The 22,125-nt window shown below is 40.9% G+C and overlaps 1 pseudogene; it reads right to left on the reverse strand.

The window, feature by feature from the left end:
• Positions 1–2,882: 2,882 nt before the first annotated feature.
• LOC113048186 (transcription factor SOX-5-like) overlaps positions 2,883–22,125 on the reverse strand; it is a 78,456-nt pseudogene continuing 59,213 nt past the window's right edge.

Genomic DNA, 22,125 nt, shown 5'->3' on the forward strand with positions numbered 1-22,125 from the left:
CTGGGAAGCATAGATGTTTAGCAGAATATCCACGCTGCTCTTTAGGTTTTGTCAGTTACATTTTTGGGGTGAACTATCCTTTTAAGATTTAGGTGTTGTGCACTATAACTGTACTGTAATTTGACACAATAGGTAAACCAATGCATTCATCTAAACCAGTGATGTTCCAATGAAATGTAAGCGAGAGGATTGACAAAAATCAGTAAACAAGAGCCACGCTCTTTCTGTTCAATAACAATCGGTGTATAATATAGCTGTTTTCTTTATCTTCAGTAAAAGAAAAGGAGAATTAACAGATAGGAAACTTCACATTATACATAAACCATTACAAATAAAAATATTATGTTCTTCTTATGTTTGTCTCTGAATGTCCAGAGTCCTAGTGCTTTAAGAAATGTGTTTGGAGTTCATGAATGATGCACGGAGGAGAAAATTAAAATAATAAAAAAAAGAGAAATGTCTCTTTTCCTTCATATCAGCAGTTCACCGTGACCACTTTATAAACCAGCGTCAGAACAGGATTAATCAACAAAAAAAAAAAGAAAAAAAAAAAAAAAGAATATTGAACATAATTAAATCTAAATACCTACCCAGCTAAATATAATGCTTTATCAAGCGCAATTTCAATATGATCATAAAAAAAAAAGTCCAACTGGAGCAAAATAATAAATTATACTGTACATAACTTACTAAACTTAGGAAATGCTGCCTATTCTTATAATTATTGTTAATAATATTATTACACTAGAGGCAGTTTTAACGTAATAAAATACAGTATTTGCAAATACAAACTAAAACATTAACATGCAGAGTCTGAAATGGCTCCTCCCAACCTCAACAGCAGAATGACGTTGACATGGAGGCAAAACACAAATACAAACATAAGACGGGACCTCGTCGAACCGAATAAACTAGACAAAGACGAACACGCAAAATGCGTTTGGTCATCACTTTGCTAGTGCTACAGGCGTCAGAGTACCTTTAACATTTATCGTCAGAAAAAAATCTCAAGTAGGCCAGAAAATTCAAATATGTTATACGTTTGCATTCTGAATATATAATTTGATATGTATTGTGAATGGACGGCTTTTGGGTAGATGTACAGGGGGAAAAAAACGCATATTAATGGCTGGAGTCTGGCTGCTTTTCACCTAACAGTTTGTGTGTCTCTCATCCAGCTGCTTCGCTTAGGCCCACACCAGGCAAGAGAGAGGCTGGCAGAGTAGTTACATTTAGGGCAGCCGTCAATCAAACTCTGTTGCCGTGCCAACAGCAGCCAGACAGGTGCAGTAAGATGGAGTGGGTCAGTCAGAGCGGATGACTGATGGCACGGCTCAGAGACTCCTCTGCGCTGATAAACTGAGTGATAGATGGAAAAAATATGGGGGAAATAAAGGAGAGAGAGACCAAACACAAACCCCTTTAGAGGAGTATAGATGTGAGATATATTAAGGGGCACTGATTGAAACGCACACTCGTGCTTGCCTTGAACCAGATTCCTGGTTTCTCTCAGAGCAGTCCTTTGCAAACAGAGTGCTGAACACCGGGGCTTGTGGGAACTCTATTCTCCTCCTTCAATACGCCATTCAAGCACAGACTCTTCTCTAGAGAGCTTTTCTCTCTGTCGCTCCTCTTTTCAGAATGAGATTCAAATGTTCCCTGCACCCAGCGATGGCAAAAACACGATGTTCAAGGAGACAATGAGAATGACCGGAAAAAAATTATAGGATAAAATAATTTAAAATTAAGACAAAAACTAAAAAGGAATGCATAAATGCAGTGTTATTTTTTTAAATGTTTGACTTGCTTCTGCATGGATCTGGCTGCTAGCATGAGTCGTACGTATTGAATATGACTGTGTTTTCTTTCATAAATGTTCACATGACCAGCACATCAACCGTCTACATGTAATAAAAATTAACTTTAAGCCTAGAAAAAGGCGCATTCATTCACACACTCAAATAAAGAAATGTGCACGCGTACAATAATTCTGCTCGAGGCGTCACTCTCCGCGATAACCATTGCCATTGTCATCTGTTAAACCAAACACAAAGTTTGTGCTATCTCGTAAAGTTGGTCTCCAGACCTGAGAGAGACGTCAACATCCTAAGTTCCCACTGAGGAGGGTTGGAGAAAGGAACAGTAAAAACGTGTCAAGTGGAAAAGATGTGAGGAAGGAGGGATTGTCTGTCATCCAGCAGTGTCTGAACTCCTGAGTGAAGGGACGCAAATCTTCCCTTCCATCCTTTCTTCCAACAGAAAAGACAGCTTTGAGTGAGAGAACATGAGCGTGAAGATGAAAGAAAGCGATTCAGCTAATAGCACACCGAAGAGAAAAAAAAATAGGAAATGTTTGTCGTTTTACTTCTGTCAGGTGCTTTAGGGTGAAGAGGAAAATAAGTCTTTTTTCTCTATTAAAACTGTAGCACAAAACAACAAAATCACATTCACAAGCCACTTGTTGGCACTGTGTACCTGAGTGAGAATATTATCGAACCAAGAAAAAAAGCAGTTTAAAAGTGTCTCTTTAGAAACAAACAGGTCCACCATTTTAAAGTGTCTAGGACAGGTCCTTAGTAATAAATGTCTCCATAACAAACTGGTTAAGGGTCATTTTTCCTATGTCGTCGTAGCTTACTCGTGATTCAATGTGAACCTGCCGTGGTACGTTCGCTCAGTGGGAGTCAAGGCAAGAGTTTCACTTCCTTTACAAGACTCTCCTTTTGATGTAACAGTCGCTTTGATTGACAGGTCCTGTGCTTTGCTGTGGATATTGGGCTTGGCTCTGGAGGAGTCCTGATTGGACAGTGTATGGGGGGCAGTTATGAAGTTTGCTTGCGTGAGATGCCAGGTGACTGGTGAGATGGCTGTGATTGGCAGGTTTACTGAGTAATGTGATTCTCACTGTCACTGCCATAGTCTACATCATCGTCTTCGTAATCAAAGTCATCGTAGGCGTCACCATTGCCGTCGTTCATCCGTAGCTGCTCCTCCTTCACACGAGGCTCATCCCCCTTGTGTGTGAGGTAAGAGGGCTGGCTGGTGGGTGGGATTGGTTCGGGGCTACTAGACATGCTCGAGTGCTCAGAGGGCATCTGTGGAGAGGGCATTCCTGCCATAGAGAGCGCACCCGAGTACACAACGCCTGCTGAGGACAAGGGCAATTGGGCCTGCTGCCTGTAGTACAACAAACACACAATCTGTTAGCAGGGCCTGGGAGAAAACATTCTTCAGATTGTTGTTTCCTAAAAATGTACACTTTACAAACAGGCAGCTTGGGTTGTTAGTCAGTGATTGGTTCTATACATATTACTTGGATACAACTGTGTGTTAAAAATGTTAGCAAAACTGAAAATCAACCTGAAATGGCAACCTATTTTACTTATATAATGTGACATTACTGAGTGAAATTGGACATTTAACACAAAAAACAAACACATGGGGGGTGGGATCTTCATCTTATGTATTGGGAACTAGATAATGAAAAAGGGAAGGGGGTAAAAATTAAGAGGGCTTTGCAAAGGTGGAGAGAATTATTAGTTTGGAATGATGTGCACTATTCATGAATGCACTGATTGATCTTTGAGAGTAAGAAAAGGAATGTGTATTATGAATTTCAACATGGTCAATTTGATGTTGACTTTAAAAGAATAACTTACTGGAAGGTGTTATATAACGAAACTTACCCTACGGTGAAGTACTGGCGTATTTCCTGTCTGCGGTTGCGCATGATGGCCTTATATTCTCCAATGCGCAGTTTTTTTCCGTCCACTAGGCAGGTGCGTTTGGGCCGTGGTTTGTATTTGTAGTCTGGGTATTTCTCTAGGTGTTGCTTACTAAGACGGGCCTGTTCTTCATAGTATGGCTGCTTTTCCAGGTTTGTCATGGACTTCCAACGAGAACCTGCAGGAACAACAAGATGTTAGAGGACAAACACATACATCATGCATGCACTCTTGTGATTCAGACAGAATGATAGGGATAGCTGCTACAGCCATAAACATTTAGGAAAAACATGGCAGATCGGTGTCAGATCAACTCAAACCCAGACTAATTATACAGGGCTCCTCTTAAGATAGATTAAACGACTAATCGCTCAGGCAACACAGTGACTATTCGATTTTTTAAATATGCAATTTTGCACATCTCTAATACACTCTTGCTTGCTCAGTACTGCTTTTAACTGCCTATCGTTAGCCTCAGAACTGGCACTTTGCACTAAGAGAGGGTTTTTGTTTGGTCTAATGAGTACCTTTGAGTGGAGCTGATGTCAAACTGAAGAATAGAGTGTGCTCTCTGCCCTCCAAAACACACACACACACACACACACACCAGTGACGTATAACATTATTCCAGGTGACAGTGGGTTAAGTGGGCCTCTAACACACTCCGTCTAATTATCAGAGCTCAACAGGCATACACAGGCCTGTGTGAACACACATACAAATGTGTACATACATCACGGTCCCAGAAACTCCAGCAAATGTGTGTTCAGGGTTTTACGTGTGTGTATATGTGAGTCTGTGTTGAATTTACACAGTCCTACTGTATGTTTAATGGGAAAAAGCTGTCTCCACTGGCCCTGACATGCAACCAGCACTGGAAAGGGGAAACTCCTGTTAACAATTGAGTGAGCAGGGCCTTATTAAAACCAGATTTTCCAGCGTTATAAAACGCTTAGGAGCTCTTTAAAATGTCAAACACAATCCCAGAGGTCTGGAGAAAATGTCTGACAGACTGGAGAGCTGGTTTAATGCATAATGAATTATATCATCATTGTTGGAGTCGGCCCTCTAGAGCGATTCATTAGGCTGTGGTTATACAATGCAGTGCGGGAAAGGGCTGTGTGTGTGTTGGAGAGGAAGAACAGAGGGGATTCTCTGTGGCTGGCTGCATAGTTTTTCCCGAAGGAGCCAGCCTTCAAGCTCCGCCCATATGTAATGTACCCACAAATCTCAGCCAATTAGGGAATACAGAGTGTGGCGAATCAAAGCTGGATAAAATATAAATCTATCAAAAGCCTTGAGTCAAGAACTACACAGATGGAAACAAGAGACGAAGCTAGTAAACCTGAATTGGTAAGATAAGTGGTTGGACAGATTTACTAGCGCTGTCTCTGACTATTCTCTCTCTTACCGAGGATCTTGCTGATGTTTGAGTTATGCATGTCAGGGAAGGCCTGAAGGATCTTCCTCCTCTCGTCTTTAGCCCAGACCATAAAGGCATTCATGGGCCGCTTGATGTGCGGTTCGCTGCTGCCACGCCCTCGAGCATCTCGGAAGATTCGTGAGTCTGACACACTCGGGCTTCCTGAAGAAGGGAAGGCAGGGAGTCACTGTTATTGTGGGGATAAACATACTCATATGTACAGTACACACAAAATAAGACGGAAATGTAGAGTTGGATGTAATTTTATCTACTGAGAATACATTGGATCATGAAAAACTGGAATCGAGCAAGATTAAAAGCGAGTTGGCAGTCGAAATTCTTATCCAAAAAAAAAAAAAGGTGGAAACAAAGAAGATTATAGGTAAGTAAATCAGGTCTATGCCATGTAATGTTAAAGTCTTTTCAATATTTTATTTCATATTATGACATACATCCGAGTAAAACAGATTTTCCAAAAACGAAAATAAAAGCACAAATCGAAAACTTATTTAACAAAAAATTAAGACTGGTTTTATCCAAGAAATGGTGTGGTATTTATGTAGACAAAATGATTTGAGCTGTTTTGTAATTTGTTTTTAAATTAAAATAAACAAGGTCAAAATATAAATAAAACAAATGCATGGATGAGTTGTTCAAAGATCAATAAAAAGAAAATAAACCTTTACTTCATGCGACTTTAAACTGAACTTTTTTGATTACACAATAAAATCAATTGAGAGAGAAGTTTATGATGGGCTGTAAAAGAGTATCTTACCATCTGAATCACCACTGATACCAAAGTCCATCATTGCATGAGTAAACTTGCTCTCTTCAGACTGTTTTAACTGTTGGCTCAGGCTTTCAAGAGCGGCTTTATCCTGTACACACATAAAATACAACCAATCCAGTTAGATTCATAATTGACAAATCAACAGATTTGTTACGATAAACACCAATGAACTGATAAAAAAGTGCATAGAAAAAGAAAATGAATGAAAACGTGAATTAATGTTTATCCATCAAAAACAAGTAGCCTGGAAGCCACCTGCAATCTGTTCACACTTATTCTCTCCTCCTTTTACTCATTCGATCTCTGTTTCCTTAAGGTCAGTGCATTACAGAGTGCAAGTGCTCCAGAGATGAGAGTGGGGCTGGACTGCACAGCCTCCTGGGCATTTATTACACCCAATAAAAAGAGATTTACTATGCATTTACATGGCTAATGTAGCTGGGCTGCATATTTCAACAACACCCCTGCTCTCTCTAAACATGCCCCCCCCCACCCCCGGAGCTACATCTGGGGCTTAATTAGTCAATTAGACTCCATCCTACGTTTAAAACACACTCACAGACAGAGTCCTCACCATTAGAGAGTGACCTGGGCCTTATGCGACTCTGTAATGAAATGCATTACACCATTTCACAGCCATCGAGATTTAATTGTTCAGACTGAGTTAGTGAGTGGGGTTTAAATGAATATGTAATGGAGAGAGAATCTCTCCCAAGAGAGACAAAGAGAGAGAGAAACAGAGGGATGATCAGGTTTGATAATGTGACAATATGAAAACTTAGGCTTTATATACAAGAAGGTCTGTAATATCTGGCAAAAGCTATCCATTAACACTCCTATCCCTCTTAATTGCAAGTATATTTGGTATTTTTAAGAGCCCTGAAAAACAATTACTGTTAAAACATCTACTTGAACAAATTGTATTTTGTCAGAATACATAGCTAAATTTGAATGGGCGTTAATTGAGAAAGATGCTTTTAAGCAGGTGTAGTCACAACTTGTACCAGCAGAGGCTAACTGGGCCGTGCTAACCAGCTAAACCTGGTTTGGATTAATGGTAAAACTCCATCTCATAGACCAGTGGTTCCCAACCTTTTTCAACTCGCGGCCCACACAACCAAACACATATGTTTGCGCGGCCCACTTCAAAAAAATTAACTGACCCCGCTATTGTTGGGTTAATAACTTAGTACTCAGAAGCTAGATTTTAAACTATATTTATTGAATAAACTACGGCTGTGCGATATGGACAAAAAAAAAAAAAAACTATCACGATTTTTTTGATCAATTTTGCAATTGTGATTTTACAGTCATAAATGCATTCAGGATTAATTTGAAACATATTTCCAAAAGAAAACCAATCAGAGCTTTATCAAAAAGTTGTAACATCTCTAGAACAGACATAAGTCAAAATTATCACTATAGTGAAGATGTAAAAAAATGTATAGACTTGTGGCAAAAAAAAAAAAAAAAAATCCTGTATACAGGGACTTTTTTTTCTTTTTTGCCATGCATTGTTCATAGAGCTCATTAATTGTAGCGGTGCCTCAGGTGTTTGCAGTGTGTATACAGTATGTGTATGAGGTCAGCAGTGAGAGCGCATAAATATAACGTGAAAGCACATTAAAATAATGCACGAGTGCGAATCTCTCTGTTCGCAGCAGATTTCCTTTGCTCTGTCACAAAACCAGTCGTGCTTGCTCAGATACACGCTGCTTTGCGAAGAGAGAGTGTGCACACTTAAAACGTGTCTCCTCTCACTTAAACTGCATCCTGTTCACTAACAAATTCACTCTATGCTCATTTGTTAGACATGAATTATTTTCGCACGTTTTATTTCTAGCCTTTTACCGCAGTGAGAACGCTCTGATCCGACAACATTGGCTCAGAAAAAAGGCGCATCACAGACAGTGTGTGAACCTGGAGTTAGGCATATGCGCACGCTCAAATCGTGATTTTAGGACGTTTTCTTTTAATCGCACAGCCCTAGAATGGACTGGAAATGAACAGAGGGGCCACTAGGGGGCCGCGGACCACAGGTTGAAAACCACTGTCATAGACGATTGATTTTCTCCCACAATCTATTATGTGACACACAAGGGTAGGGCTGTCACAATAACAAATTTTGCAGGACTATACATTTTACTAGAAATTATCACAATAAACGATAATTATATCATTTATATATAAATAATTATTTATAAATAATTGTGTGTGTGTGTGTGTTCACTTCTCACTACTGTGTGTGTGCAGTTGGATGGGTTAAATGCAGAGCACCAATTCAGAGTATGGGTAACCATACTTGGCAAATTTCACGACTTTGACTTTCACTTTTTCACTTTCATAATATTGTTGTTCTAAGACCAGTTTCAATATATAGTTTGTAATATAATGATAATGGTATAATACCGCAGGTACACCTTTTCAAAGATCAATAAACATTTATATTATTTTATGGCAGATTCAGAGCAAGAAATACCAACATATTGACTTTGTGTGGCTTAAAATTAATTAATTTTGTATATTATGTTTATATGCCAATTAGGGATGCTCATATTGACCGTTTAACAGTTAACTGAAAGTAAACATTTTGACCAATGAAGGGGCCATTCACATATCACGTCTTTTTTTGTGCTCAAGTTGGTTATTTCAAATGCGGTATGCACACTCATAACGGAAGAGACGCGGTGGGACGTGCTCATTTTCTCCAGGCCCGTCTGCACCGCATCTAGTTAAAAACATCTCGGCTTTTCAGAATAACGCAAGCGCAGCAGGTCATGTGACAAGAACCAAATCAATCAGCTTCCTTCGGGGTGAAATTTCCCGTTGTTTTTGAAAAATGGGGTGCACCCAAACATTGCAGTGTTTTTTTACTCTTTAAAATAAATCTTGTAGCAGAGTTACAGCAAGGGTTTTTCGGTGGTGGAGATCCATTACTGAAATTTCCTTGTTGTAACTGAGATCGCAGCTGATGGATGCTTAGCAACGACAGACGGAGAAAGAGGAGAAGGAGAAAACGGCGCATGCGTACATGTGTGTGTGCGCGTGTGCACTCCAGACTAACCCCACATCATGATTTTAAATAAAAATGTAAAAAATAAATAATCACGGCAGAAAAAAATAACCCGTTTGTACTCTAAACGTGTGCACAAGTGCAGTGTGGAAGGCGGTGTGTGTAAGGGTGTAAAGCTATGGTCAGGGTAAAGTGCAGCATATCTGTGGTCAATCATAATAAGGATAGAGTGTTTGGGAGATTATTCCTAATGCACCTTCATTTACCTAGTAGCAATCAGCACAGCCACTAAGCCTGGTCGAGAGAAGAAAAAAAAAAAACCTTGTGTATATACAAGTTTCTTCCTTTTGCTGATGTGCACAATCACGCCATTAGAGATGGATGAGGCAAAACTGTCCATAATTCAATGCTTGTATGCAAATTCCTCGGAAAATGAGTGTGTTTTATTATCTGTGGTCGAAGGCATTTCCTGTGCTGTGGCTCGTGGACCAGCTGACTCCAGTGTGTTTAGAAAACAAGCCCAATTTAGCTGCACAGGCAAGGAGTCCCTCCAGTCACTTCACATTAGCATCAGCTACGCCATTAAAATTAGTGTCCCGTTCACTGCACCCTGCCTGCCCTCAGCCTGCCTCTCAGACACGACCATTGTGTACAACAAAAGAGCTTTCAGATCTTAGTCACCTCCACTGCTCCTCCTCACAAGAACAGCTTTTGGGAAATTGCTTTATTACACATTCTGTTGTAATTAACGCTTCTGTTTGTGTTGTTTTGCCTGTTTTAAACTTCACTTCATTGGTGATGAGCAGGATGAGATCTGCAGACTTTTTTTCTTTCACAAATTTAGAACGAGTGAATCTGTAAATGCAAGACCTGAGTTAATCTAACCTTTTCTGATCGACCGTTGTTGAGGCTCAGGCTGTTGACTGCCGCTACTTTGGCGTCCAGAACCTGCTGTTCTCTCTTTAGCTGCTCCTTCATCTGTCGGGCCTCCTGGAAAGCTTTGGTCACAGCCTCGTGGTCATTCAGGTAGCCGCCGGAGGTTATGGATGACAGCAGGTCTGAAAGCATGACAGGTATGAGTAAGACAGAGCACTGGAATAAGACAATAGACTGTAAGAGATCAGACAGGTAAAGCATAAATGTCTTTATGTAAAGCAGTAGGGATGTAACGATTCACTCAACTCACGAATCGATTAACGATTTTGATTTCACTTTTTGATTTTTCAACAATTTTTTAAACAAAATAGATTAGATTTAATACATTATTTAGTATGTTGTTTTATTAAGCTATTGCTGCACGTCTCTTTGTGAAATTGAAATAACAAAACTAAATTGAAAATTTTAAACTGGTGCCAAATCAAACAAAAGATTTTAATCATGATTCAAACAAAGATGCAGCATACATGTAGCATGAGTAGTTTTTAATTTAAATTAGACTGTATAATTTCGAAATTTTAAGCAAAAACAGAATGGTCTGACTTTTTGTGAAACTATGCTCCATAAAACATATCTGAACGAAAATGCAGACTAAATGAGATGCAGATTCACTCTCTGACAGCAGGTGGCGCTTATAGAACAGCAGCGATACAGCATTTCCTTGGTTACCACTATAAACAAAGCAGAGCTGTGCTAATGTACACTAATATGCTTTGTTCAGAGGCAAGATGAAAGAAAATACCATGTAAAAGACAGTTGGTTCCCCTCAGAGATGCATTCATCTAAATTTCTACTCCAATTGTATCACGATTTTGTTTGGCATCTTAACCGATTTGAATTGGCACATATTTTAGTTAATTTTCAACCGGCTCATGGTTAATCGTTACATCCCTATAAAGCAGAAATTTTCAAATGGTTCTTGCATTTACCAAATCGTCAATTTCCATTCCTGTAACCAATTTTACAATGAGCATAATAATTTCATGGTAATTTCAATTTCAGTGTTTGATTTTTAACACATTGCTGTTCATATTTGTAAAAGAAAAAATGTGGCATTTGCCATTTGAATCAAACTAGTCAAAACTCATTGAAATAAAGTGTATTCGATTTCAACATAAGGAATTAAAGTGAAGCCACCCAATACTAAAACACTGCTGGCTCTCCTGAGGTCACCTACCATACACACACTGACCATTTGACTGCCAGCTCTGTGACTCAGCTTGGCTCTCTCACAACCAGCTCTTAACATTCACTCATAGAAAACAGATTTTTAAGAGATTTGTTTTCCTTTAAACATGGAGTGCTAGAATAATGAAAACTGGTTGAAGATCAGTGGTTAAGTAGCCTAATGTCTGTAAATATAATATGATGATGTAGGAACACTAAACATAAAATCAGAATTTTTATTTAAAGCAGAAAATGTTAACAGATTCCTAACACCAGGCTGTATAATTAAGATGCCTACCTTTTGAGATAGCCTTTGCTTTAAAATGTTGCCTATGTTGGCAGCTTACTAGGTTTTGGAAAAGAGCAATACTCTCCCACACAACTAAAAGATAAGAGATCCAGTTGAAAACTGGTGATTTTCACTAAGAGGTTTGTTAAAATGTGCAATTTGTCTTATATCCCAGATATATAAATGCAGTCTCTCCCTCTTTCTCTCTGTCTGCTATTCTGTGGGCTTTTATTCTGACCAAAGCTCATGGAAATCTTAAAAGAAAAAAAAAAAAAAAAGAATATTAAAGCCATAAGCGGCCTAATTTGGCCCATTTTACAACATCTGCCTTCGAGCATATCAAAGATGTTTCCAACCATCTTTTCATGGCTATTATTTGCATTATTCTCAGCAGCTTAACCGCCCAAGCCGTTAGCCGCATCTGTTGGCTAGTGTATGTGTGTGGTGCAGCATTATCTTGCCAGGATAGAGCTAACAAAGACCTATGATAGATTATGAGTCTTTATCTGCCCTAATCCAGTCACTAATGCTGGATAGGATGGATTAAATTCTTTCATTTGAAATGACAGAGTAGGGAACTCTTAAATCATATCTCAGGAATCTGCCAAAGTGGCCACAGGTCACTGGGTGAGTCGGGAGCCAGCACACTCCCTGACAGCCAATTTAATGGGTCAAAAAATGTCTGGAGTGTTAATTGAGAGCACTGAACCCACTAAAGAGAGATGGTTATGAGATTTTCTTACATTAAAAATGACTTGTTTAATGAAGAGATGACTAACACAAAACATAAACAGTGTATCACGCTTAACATTAAAGTGACCTGAAGAGTGAAACTTTCTTTTTGTCTTCTGAGGAAAAGCAAGGCAGAGTCATGGCTTTAGAGGAGATAGTCCTTGACAGCCCCTGTTGTGTTTTTGTGGTGACAGTGACACAAAAAGAAAGGGACGCATGGGGTTGGGGATGCTGGGAAGTCTCAGGACAGATGTCACTTTGCAAGGTCAAACAGATAAACAAGGTGGAGAACAAGGATGATGGAAAGATGATGAAATAGCACAGAAAAGGGCGTGCAAAGGGATCTGTCTTTTGATATAATATTAATATACATCTAGATAAACACATACACTTACAAACAGAATAAGTAGGGCTCTTAATTCCTCTTTAATATCACAAGACTTTGTGACCCCTTAAAGATGTGCATCAGATGGAATAATCATGGGACATACGGCACTCTCAAATTTAATGATCTAAAAGAACCACTCACTGCATCATGTTCCAAAGGATTCCAGTGAAAACTTCCTAATCCATTTGTCAGAACAAAAAACATCTGGGCGGCAAATCCATTAATCTGCTATTAAATCCCAGGATTTGTTGAAAAACACTGCGATTACAGGGAAGAAGTCTGAAATGGCTAACTGTTGTGAGGAGGGGAGGCAAGGGGAGGGGAAATATTGCTTTATTGTGTTATTAATGTATGTTGTTTGTGCTGTGGGTGGTAACAGTTGTGTAAGAGTCTAATCTCTGCGCCTGTCAGGAAAGCTTGTGTTGCTCTATTCAGCATCTCTAAACAACAGAAATAAGCGCTGCTAAACCTTCCCATCCGCAGTCTCGCTCTCGTTCGCTTCCAAACACAGCTGCTTAACAAGCTCTCCCCCCACCATTTAGACTAATAAATGTTTGACAATGTGCCCTTCAGGCAAAATTTAATTCTACAAACTTAAAAATGTAACGTCAATTACTGTCTCATACAAGAGTCTGTGCCAGTAGAAAAACATATCTAGGGAGTAGGAAATGCTCTTGAGAGATACATTCAGGGCAATATGCAATAACATTAAGCAGGTTATGCTGCGATTTGTGTGTGTTTATTGAATTGGAATGAACTGTGGAGGTGTGGGTACCTATGGAGCTGAGTCTGGATGGCGGTCCTCCAATGCTGGAGGGGGCGCTGTGCTTCAGGGACCCGGGGCCCAGCTTCAGGGCAGGGACCTGTGGGGAAGCGGGGGGAGGTGGGTGACTTGCTCTCGGATGCCTTAGGCTTGGATGACAGATTCAAGGGCTGAGCGCCCTCGTCCTGCAAAACAGCAACACGTTTGGCCTTGTGTGATTTTTCTCCTCAGAGACTTGGGACCCAATCAAATGTCCCAGCAGGGGTCAAATCAGCTGACCACACAGTGAAACGTTGGATTTCAGGCCACAAGGAAATGTAAGAGTAATTGTGGTTGCACGGGCCAGTTGAAAAACTTGCCAGCATCGGATTGATGTTGAACAGTGCCATGGCACAATAAACATGCAGCACACCCATGCTCAATCAAACGAGAACAGGGACAAAGCGAGCAAACCATGTAAAGAAACATGCTTAAGTGAGAAGATTCACACACATTTACCAAACATGTTGCGCACTGAGAAAAAACATACAAGCATACAAACAAACACAGAATGGCCAAGTCTTCCATTAATGCAAGCACAAATAATTATTTTATGCACACATTCCAGCTTCAAATGTTTAAAGATGTCAATTAGACAATTACATAATTAATAAAACAACACTGCCTGTCTGCCTCCAGGTTACCAGTGGTAGATGTCTATTCATTTGTGCAAATGACTCATACCCATACATCAACCTTGCTGAAATTGTAATCACATCAGAGAAGGCACCATAGAGCCAATTAGATCTCAGAACGACAGATGCTGCCCCATGCACATCATTAGAACATTGATTGCCATCAAGACCTTTCTGTCCTCACTATTGTTCTTAACAGCTTAACATGTCCTTATTGAAACCACATCAGAAGCACGTGGGCACACAGGCAGACCTCCAGGTTCTAATGACCTCACCAGTCCTCGCTCAAACCACAGCTGTCAATCAGTCTCACCTGGCAGAGTGAGTCTCAGGTCACTATCATGCTCCCACTGTGGTGAGATCTTACATGTGCTAACATGAGGAGTGTGGCATCTGCACCGACACCTGTTTCTAGAGCTCTTCCATTGGTCATGAATGGCCAGAAACACAAAAGAATTTGCAGCAGCCATAGAGGACAACTACATCTCACAGAACCGTCTATCCTCATCTTGGGTCTGCAGTAGTGCGAGCAGACGTTCGCTCTCTTTCAGAAGCAGTAAGCAGCATGCTAGGTTTTGGAACAGAGCTTCTGAGGTCTGGACAGCTTGATTAAGACCTTTCCCTCATTGCTTGTGCTGTGATGGGCCATAACAGGATTGTCCTCATTAGCGCTGCTCTCAATGGGAAGGGAACCAATGGGATGTGGACTCCATCATAAAAGGAGACACACAAAAGACCATTCTCAATGAGAACACTAAGAGGAGATTGAGGAGAATACTGTATCATGACCCATATTGTGTTGGGTGCGTAGCAATGCTGCATTGAAGAGGAAAACTGAATATTTATGACAGATAATGCCTGTCTCCCAAGATGGTGGATTGTTCTTCGAGAAGCAAATCCTTAGGTGGGATGTTAGCCAAAGAGAATGAAGCTGGTGAAGGGAGAACTAATGAAGACTGGCAAAGCCATGTGAGAGAAGGAAAGCTAGCTTTAAGATCGGTCATACATTTTACAGGAGAAGACAACTCGAATACAAAATGCTTAAATCTCATATAAAATGACACATCACTTAGAAAAACAACAACACCTAGAAATTAACAATAACATTGTATCAATACTGGAAGTGACAGTTTGAAAGTGGTAACACTTGAAGTGTTAAAGGTCAGAATGTTAACCAACCATTCAATTTAGCTGTAAGTGTATATATATATATATATATATATATATATATATATATATAGCAATTTCAAGAGAAATCTTTAAGCCAACTGTGGCAGCACTGAGCCTGAGTGAAGGAATGAGGGTGTGAGGGTTTGGAATGTGTGAATCTGAGTAGGTCACAGAGAGAAAACTGTGATATAGTGACTGATGCACCTGATGCAGTTGTGAGGCTTCACCCCGGGGTAAAAGCACTTAAGCTTTGTACGCCTCAGTCCAACCAGCTGTCTGACACATGGCACATGTCATAAAATGAAAGAGTGGCAACTGCCCCAGGGCAGCGACCCTGAAATATACATGCTTTCCCCTTCATGATAACAAACGCTTGCAGATGCAGAGAGAACGAGAGTCATGACTGAGGAAATATTTGGAGTGAAACAAGAGGCAGAGAAAGAAAAAGGGAGGACTCTGAATCCACTTTGAGATACTTGGGGAATATGAGAGACAGAAAACTATATTTAAAGGTGCAATAGGTGATTGTCTTCAGAAATATTTTTTGTTATGCTGGTTGAAAGCCTCTTCACAACCCAATAGCAATTATTCAAGTTAAGTGGTCTAAATGTATTTATCTGTATTTATATATTCTGTGGAAGGCGTAAGACCAAGAAATGTTCATCTTATCAAAAAGCTTGGTCCGAGCGTTTTAACTGGCTTTATTATCTGCCTGTAAACATGTGTATTAGCATACCTCAGCGCATCCTGTTTGCACAGATAGGATTTGTCTTCAGTGCATTCATGCACCTAGAGCGAGAATGCCAGACAAAAAACAACAACCCAAACTACCTTCATGGTATTGTGGTATTGTAGTTTTTTCTCCGGTGAATGACACATGATGTGGCCAGGCGGCAAGGAAGTCGACCGGAAGTTGAAGTCGGCTGCGTGCTGCCATCTTGTAGCAGAACTTCACTTGCTTTAGCATTCCCATTGACTCCCATTCATTTTGGCGTCAACTTTGACAGCGAATAACTTTACATCTGAGGGGTTAAAGACTCAGTTTGTCCATTATTTATTTCTTAAGATACACGGCAATGTATAAAGGGCTCCATTACCTTCTATGTTACCGTAGAAACAGTTTTTGTAAAAAATAGGCTAACGATTGCATCATAACCACTCAACTCTCTGTCACATTACCGTACAGACTGGAGGAGAAGCTCGCAGGCAATTAACTTAATATGGCGTACTGGCGTTACATTTTAAAATACTATACAAACGAATTAATCAGAATACTTACTCCTGCTCACTCACGCCAAATAACTCCCCGCTCAAGCTCGCCGTCTCTGCAAGATTAACGATGGCAGTTTGCAAGCACAGCTACTAGAACATTTACATCTGTCAGACAGGTTGCTGACGTCGTCAAGCTTCGTTTGAGTCTGCGCGTCAGAAATGGAAGTGCTAAAAAACGCTAAAAATGGGCTTCAATTGTCTCAGTTGAGTTCCAATGGGGTCGCTGTGTCCATTTCTTTTACTGTCTATGGATGTGGCTCAGCGGTTCCCAATTCCAGTCCTTGCGCACATATTTTGCATGTCTCGCTTGGTTAACACACCCGATTCAGATAACCAGCTCATTAGAAGTGAGCTATGTGCATGAACTGTGTTCCGATCGATATGATCCCTACACCATGTTCATTGCTCCTTACTCCCTGAGCAGGGGTGTACTTCACTTTGGAACATGGGCTGGAATTGGGAACAGCTGATGTAGCGTATTGTAATAATGTTGTCTCTTGTATTCTGGTCTGTGAGTATATATGCGTTCATGCGGCGTGGCTTTGGACAGAAATTGCAGGGAGGGTGGGACGTTTGCTTTCAGTGCTATCAGGCTAAAGTTAGCATTTTCCAAAATCTCCTACTGCACCATTAAGGAAAAGGTCATTTTCTCATGGCTCAGTAGCTGTGGAGACCTAGCAGGTGCAGGCGACACTGCCAATTATCTGTATTATCCCTATCCCTCTTCTTTCACTCCATCTATGTGGCCATGTGACAACAAAGAACCAAATATTTGAGGAAACCAGCCTTCATTAGCCTTTGACACAGTGAGCCGCATGGGGCCAGACCCAATCGATGGGTACTGCCAAAGCTTTGCACCGAGATTGATGGATGGAAACAAATCCTGAGCCCTTCCTCTGTGCAACAGGCATGTGGTTGAGCTCCAGGTCTGTTCTCTTCCCTATCCAAACAAGCATCGGGCTCATCCGTGGCTCAAGGCCGGAGAGGGAGCGGGCAACAGGCCTTCACACATGTTTATCCAGCCTTGGCCACCCCACGGTCCAGCTATTGTACTGCTGAGTGGGACAGAATGGGCTTGCAGGGGTGTCCAGGCGTCTAGAATGACCATCCCAGCAGGAGGGAAGAGAGGCCAGACAGGCTGCTTTTATTTCTGCCCTGCCTGATATTCATGGAGCTTTATTCCACTCAGATAGCTCTGGCCTCCTGCTGCCATGCTGGCCGGAAGAAAAGATACCTACTCAGAGACTTATATGCAATCGGAAGAAGCACAGCACTAGTGGTAGCTAGAATTTGGTTCAAGGACCAAGGACCTTTAGAAGCTACCATAACAAAGCATTTGAAATGAAAAAATGCAATGAGCCATGGAGTATTGAGGGCATAGTGCCAGCTTGCGCAAGTTATGGGTAACCAACCAAAAAAACAACAACATAAAAACCAGTGCATATGAAGACTATTAGCCATGTATGGTAAATTTACACAGTTGTTTAAGCCTAATACACATCCATAAAGCCACAAACACATACCTTGGGCTTTGGTGGTGGGGTGCTTCTCTTTTTCTCACTATGGCCGCTGGTGGGCGAGTGTGTTCCGGTTGCCAGGTTGGCCTGAGGCACTGTGCTGTGTTTGGCCCCCGGAGACACCTGCATGGCAGCTAGCTGAGCTGCATACAACTGCTGTTCAGAGACAGAGAGAGAGAGAGAGAAAAAAGAGAGGACAGACAGAGGGAGAAGGGACAGAAGAGTGGATGAAGAAGAGGGAAAGGTCCATGAATAAATGAATACATAGAATGCACAAACAAACAAGAAAAAAAAGGCTAAAAAGCTGGTATGGCCATTAGTGGAGAGGGCTGATGGTTGTTTATGTGTGAGGGGACAGAGCTGTCACTTTATGTTCCACCATCCGGCCTCAAGGGGCTACGCTAACAGCTAGCAGATGCCTTGAGTGAGACATGTCCCCGCCAAGGTGCATCCTGGGAAAAAACACACTCACCATAAGGGTCATATTCACTAAGGAAAGAAAAGACTGAAAAAAGTGCCTCTCAAGGTGAAAAACTGGTGAATGTGTTTACATAAAGAGAGAAGTTGTGAATCTCTTTGCCACTGGGAGTGGAAACAAACACCAAACCCCCGGTTTTTCTTTTGCTAGTTTAAGAACACACGCAAGGAAAGGAGGACTCACTCCAAAAAGCACTCTTAAAACTCAAAAACATATCTGCCTGCATTGTTCAATGAAATGCAGCTTTTCCTGTTGTTTAAAATAAATTCATTAGTGACCAATATATAGGCTGATCTTTTGATTAAAGTAACTATGAACACTTGACTAATAGTTTCATCAGTACAAAATCTTATTAGCTTCATCAATAGATAATGATTTGTTTAAAAAAAATTTAATACTAAGCATAAATGTAAACATTTATTGTCATGCATATACATATGTGCATATAAATAATATATTGGCTTCTCAGTTCTTTAGATATTGATATCTGCATTACCCCTCAAACAAAAATTTATTACTTAACCTTAAGCAGTAACATCTCCCACCTGTTAAACCCAGAGCTCAGTGATGTGCTCCTCAACAGTGTATTTGTGGACCAGAGCACGTGTTTCTACGGTAACAGGCAGACAGTACAGTGGCTGGACATCATGCAAAATATATTCCCAAAGCGGTCCGTACAATTCTTGCAACAAGTGAGTTTGTGCTGCTTTCATGTGCAATTTTGTGGACTTTGAAGAAAGCTAAGAATTAAGAAAGAGAGGGGCTTTTATTGTATTTGTGGGCAAAGATGAGGAACCAAATCTTTGTTTACAGTAGCAGCAGAGACGGGCTGTTTTTTAAATTGTATTTTTCTCTTTAAGGTTTGGAAGCGAGTGGCTGTTTGTGAGTAAAACTTCCGTCCTTCTGTTCGTCTCTGGCTGCCAGCCACCAGCAGGAAACAAAGACTGGTTTATGCAAATGTCCATGGCAGTTCTTTCTCTCTCTCAACCTCGACAGCACATTCTCCACAATCTTCTGTCGGCTGTATCTGCTAGAATTAAATATTTCTATCAGATGAGAACACACAGAGATTAACACACCATCATGCTGAGAGACATATCTCCATACAGAACATCTCTGTCCACTCACACTGGCTTTTATCTGCCTAAATGTGCACCTCAGAGAGCTAATAATGTTAATAAATACAGATTTTTTTTGTGTATACAGTAAGTGAAATTAGATGTCTATAATAAGACATTAACAAAAGTAATTAAAATAACATTTCAGAAACCTTGCATAGAAACAATATGCTGTTTAAATTGAAGGATTATACACTGCTGGAATATTTCATGGTCAAATATTCACATAACATTTATTCCGCTGCTAAACTGTATAATCAGATTTTTTCCTACAAAATTTCATTTATCTCGTTTCACTCTTTTAACATCAAAATAATTTCAGCTCAAACCTATACCTTGTTATGTAATGAGTGAGCCACTGTACAGTCAGTCGGTTATTACTTATGTTTTTATTCCTTACTCTGGTTGCACAGTTGTACACTACTTCAACACACAATTTTTCTGGGCTTTGTCATCATGAGGAGACCTCAGTTGTGAGTTGTAGTCTGTGCAGGGGAGCAGGACATGAAATAAAGCTCTTGTAGGTCATTTCTGTTCAATTACTCCCACCAAGGCCCCTGGTTGTGTGTGTGCCTGAGCGTGACATACGGCCCCTGTCGGAGCGTGCTCTGCCTGTGTGTGTGTGCTCATTTGTGTGCACGAGAGGGCGAGATGCTCCCCGTCCAGTCTACTGCATCAGACTGCTTTATTTTCTCTCTGAATTGAGTTCTATTACAGGACCAGCTCTTGTCAGTCACAACTGCTAGACCGACACACACATACACTACACTTCCAACAGGGGCTGCCACTGCACACGCTCAAAGCACTGCCATCCCGTTGTCAGCGTGAGCAAACAGGAAGTGACAGCACAATGCCCCTCAAGTGCCCATGGGCTCACGTATGCACACGCAGCGAGAATGGGGGATGAATGGGTGGCTGATCTCAAAAGTGGGGATGTAACAGAGGAATTTAAATGTCAGCCTTGCGCAAAAACACACACACAGAGGTGCTGAATGGGGGAGGGTGTATCTGTGAGGGATTTGATAGGACTCTTGACTCCTTCAGTCAAGCTGTGTCCTTTTGAACTCTTGAAGCTTCTCCTCTTGCTTCTCTCACTCTCTCTCTTCACTAATCCTCACAGAGGAGTCTTAGGCCAGCTCTAATTCTCTAACTAGAACTCTGAGTGTGTGTTTAAAGGTGACAAAGGTAAGAAACACACTCTGTCAACAAATAGGTAGGACGCACAAGAAAATCACAATGGCAATGCAAGTCTGTTATGCTGCACCTGATTTCAGGCCTGTCCTATCTAGCAGATCAATTGTGACGTAACTAAGTAATGTGTGTGTGTTTGTACGTGTGAATATGCAGGGCGACGGGAGGAGATAAATTGGCATTTGCGTTTTAACTCGTAAGGCTGATTGGAGAGTATTAGTGTTGGAGACACATGTTTTAACAAAGCCACCACCCCATCCTCGCTAAGCCCCCGTTCCCTCCCTGAGCACAGAAAGACGGGCTGCTGTCAGCGCTATCCGTCGGAGTGGATCTGCGTGTCTTTATGTGGCTGAGCAGACATCGCTCGCTCTGCAGTAATCCCCTGCTTTACTCAGATTATTAGCTTATTTTTCCATCTTGCTTTGTTGTCAAAATGGAAGCAGTTTGGAGTGATCCTGTAAGCCATTGTCGTTTTGGTCACCGCTGGCTATTGTGTGTCTCATGCTTTTTTTCTTTGTTGTGGTCATTTCTTCCTATTCTGGTCTTCATTTTTTTTGCGCTAAACTAAACACTGGCTGTCGAGATCTGTGCCGTTTTGATTAGTGCGCCAGGCAGGATGAACTTCAACATGAGTTGCGTCTGACTGAAGCTGCTGCCAAGAAATCACCCTCCCTATGTGTCAATTAGTGCTAAAGCTAGTGCTTACAAAAATACAAAAGCCAAATTAAAATCTTTTGTGAGGTAGGATAATTTCTCTTTTTTCTGCTTAATTTTTTGGGATTGTCAAGGATCAGTACTCAGTTCAGGTCTGCTTGTGAGAAGCTTTGAGTCAAAATAGCATTCCCATTGTGTGATACACTGGGAAAGTTACGTAAGCTTATTATGATGTGGTGCAGATAGGGCAAGCTGGACAGGATCAATCCAGCCATGCAATCTATTAACAGTGACCTTAACGAGCTCGGACAATGCCACCAGATCGCTATCTAAAAGGAATTCACGGTACTTATCATTATGAATACACATGCAGTCCTCCAAGTATCCATCAAAAAAAAATTAATCGCTGGGGTTTGCACTACAAATGGAAATACATGTACTATTTCTTACGGCTGATAAAAGGCATTAAATACAGTCTCCCTCTTGATTTCTCTTTCTCACTCTCCTGTGTGCTGCAGTAATCCAGTGCAATATGGTCTAACATCTGCCTCTACATATGATGGCTGACCTCCTCCATTGACCCACTTTATACCTCTTCAGTACTCTTTTCTCATCTCTCTCTCTTTCTCTATTCCCACATTTTCAACACAGTCATTGTCCCTGATTTTTAAGATAATCCCTCAGCCTATGTGTGTGTGGTTTTGATGGGTTACGCAGGTTAATTTAGCTGGTTATAGAATATTAGGCCAGTTAGAACTGTGGCCGCAGTTTTTAAAAGTGTTTTTGTGGCCAGGTTTAAAGACCGCTGCAGTGACTAATGGCAAA

This window comes from Carassius auratus, chromosome 29, assembly GCF_003368295.1.
Source record: "Carassius auratus strain Wakin chromosome 29, ASM336829v1, whole genome shotgun sequence".
Classification (NCBI taxonomy): domain Eukaryota; kingdom Metazoa; phylum Chordata; class Actinopteri; order Cypriniformes; family Cyprinidae; genus Carassius; species Carassius auratus.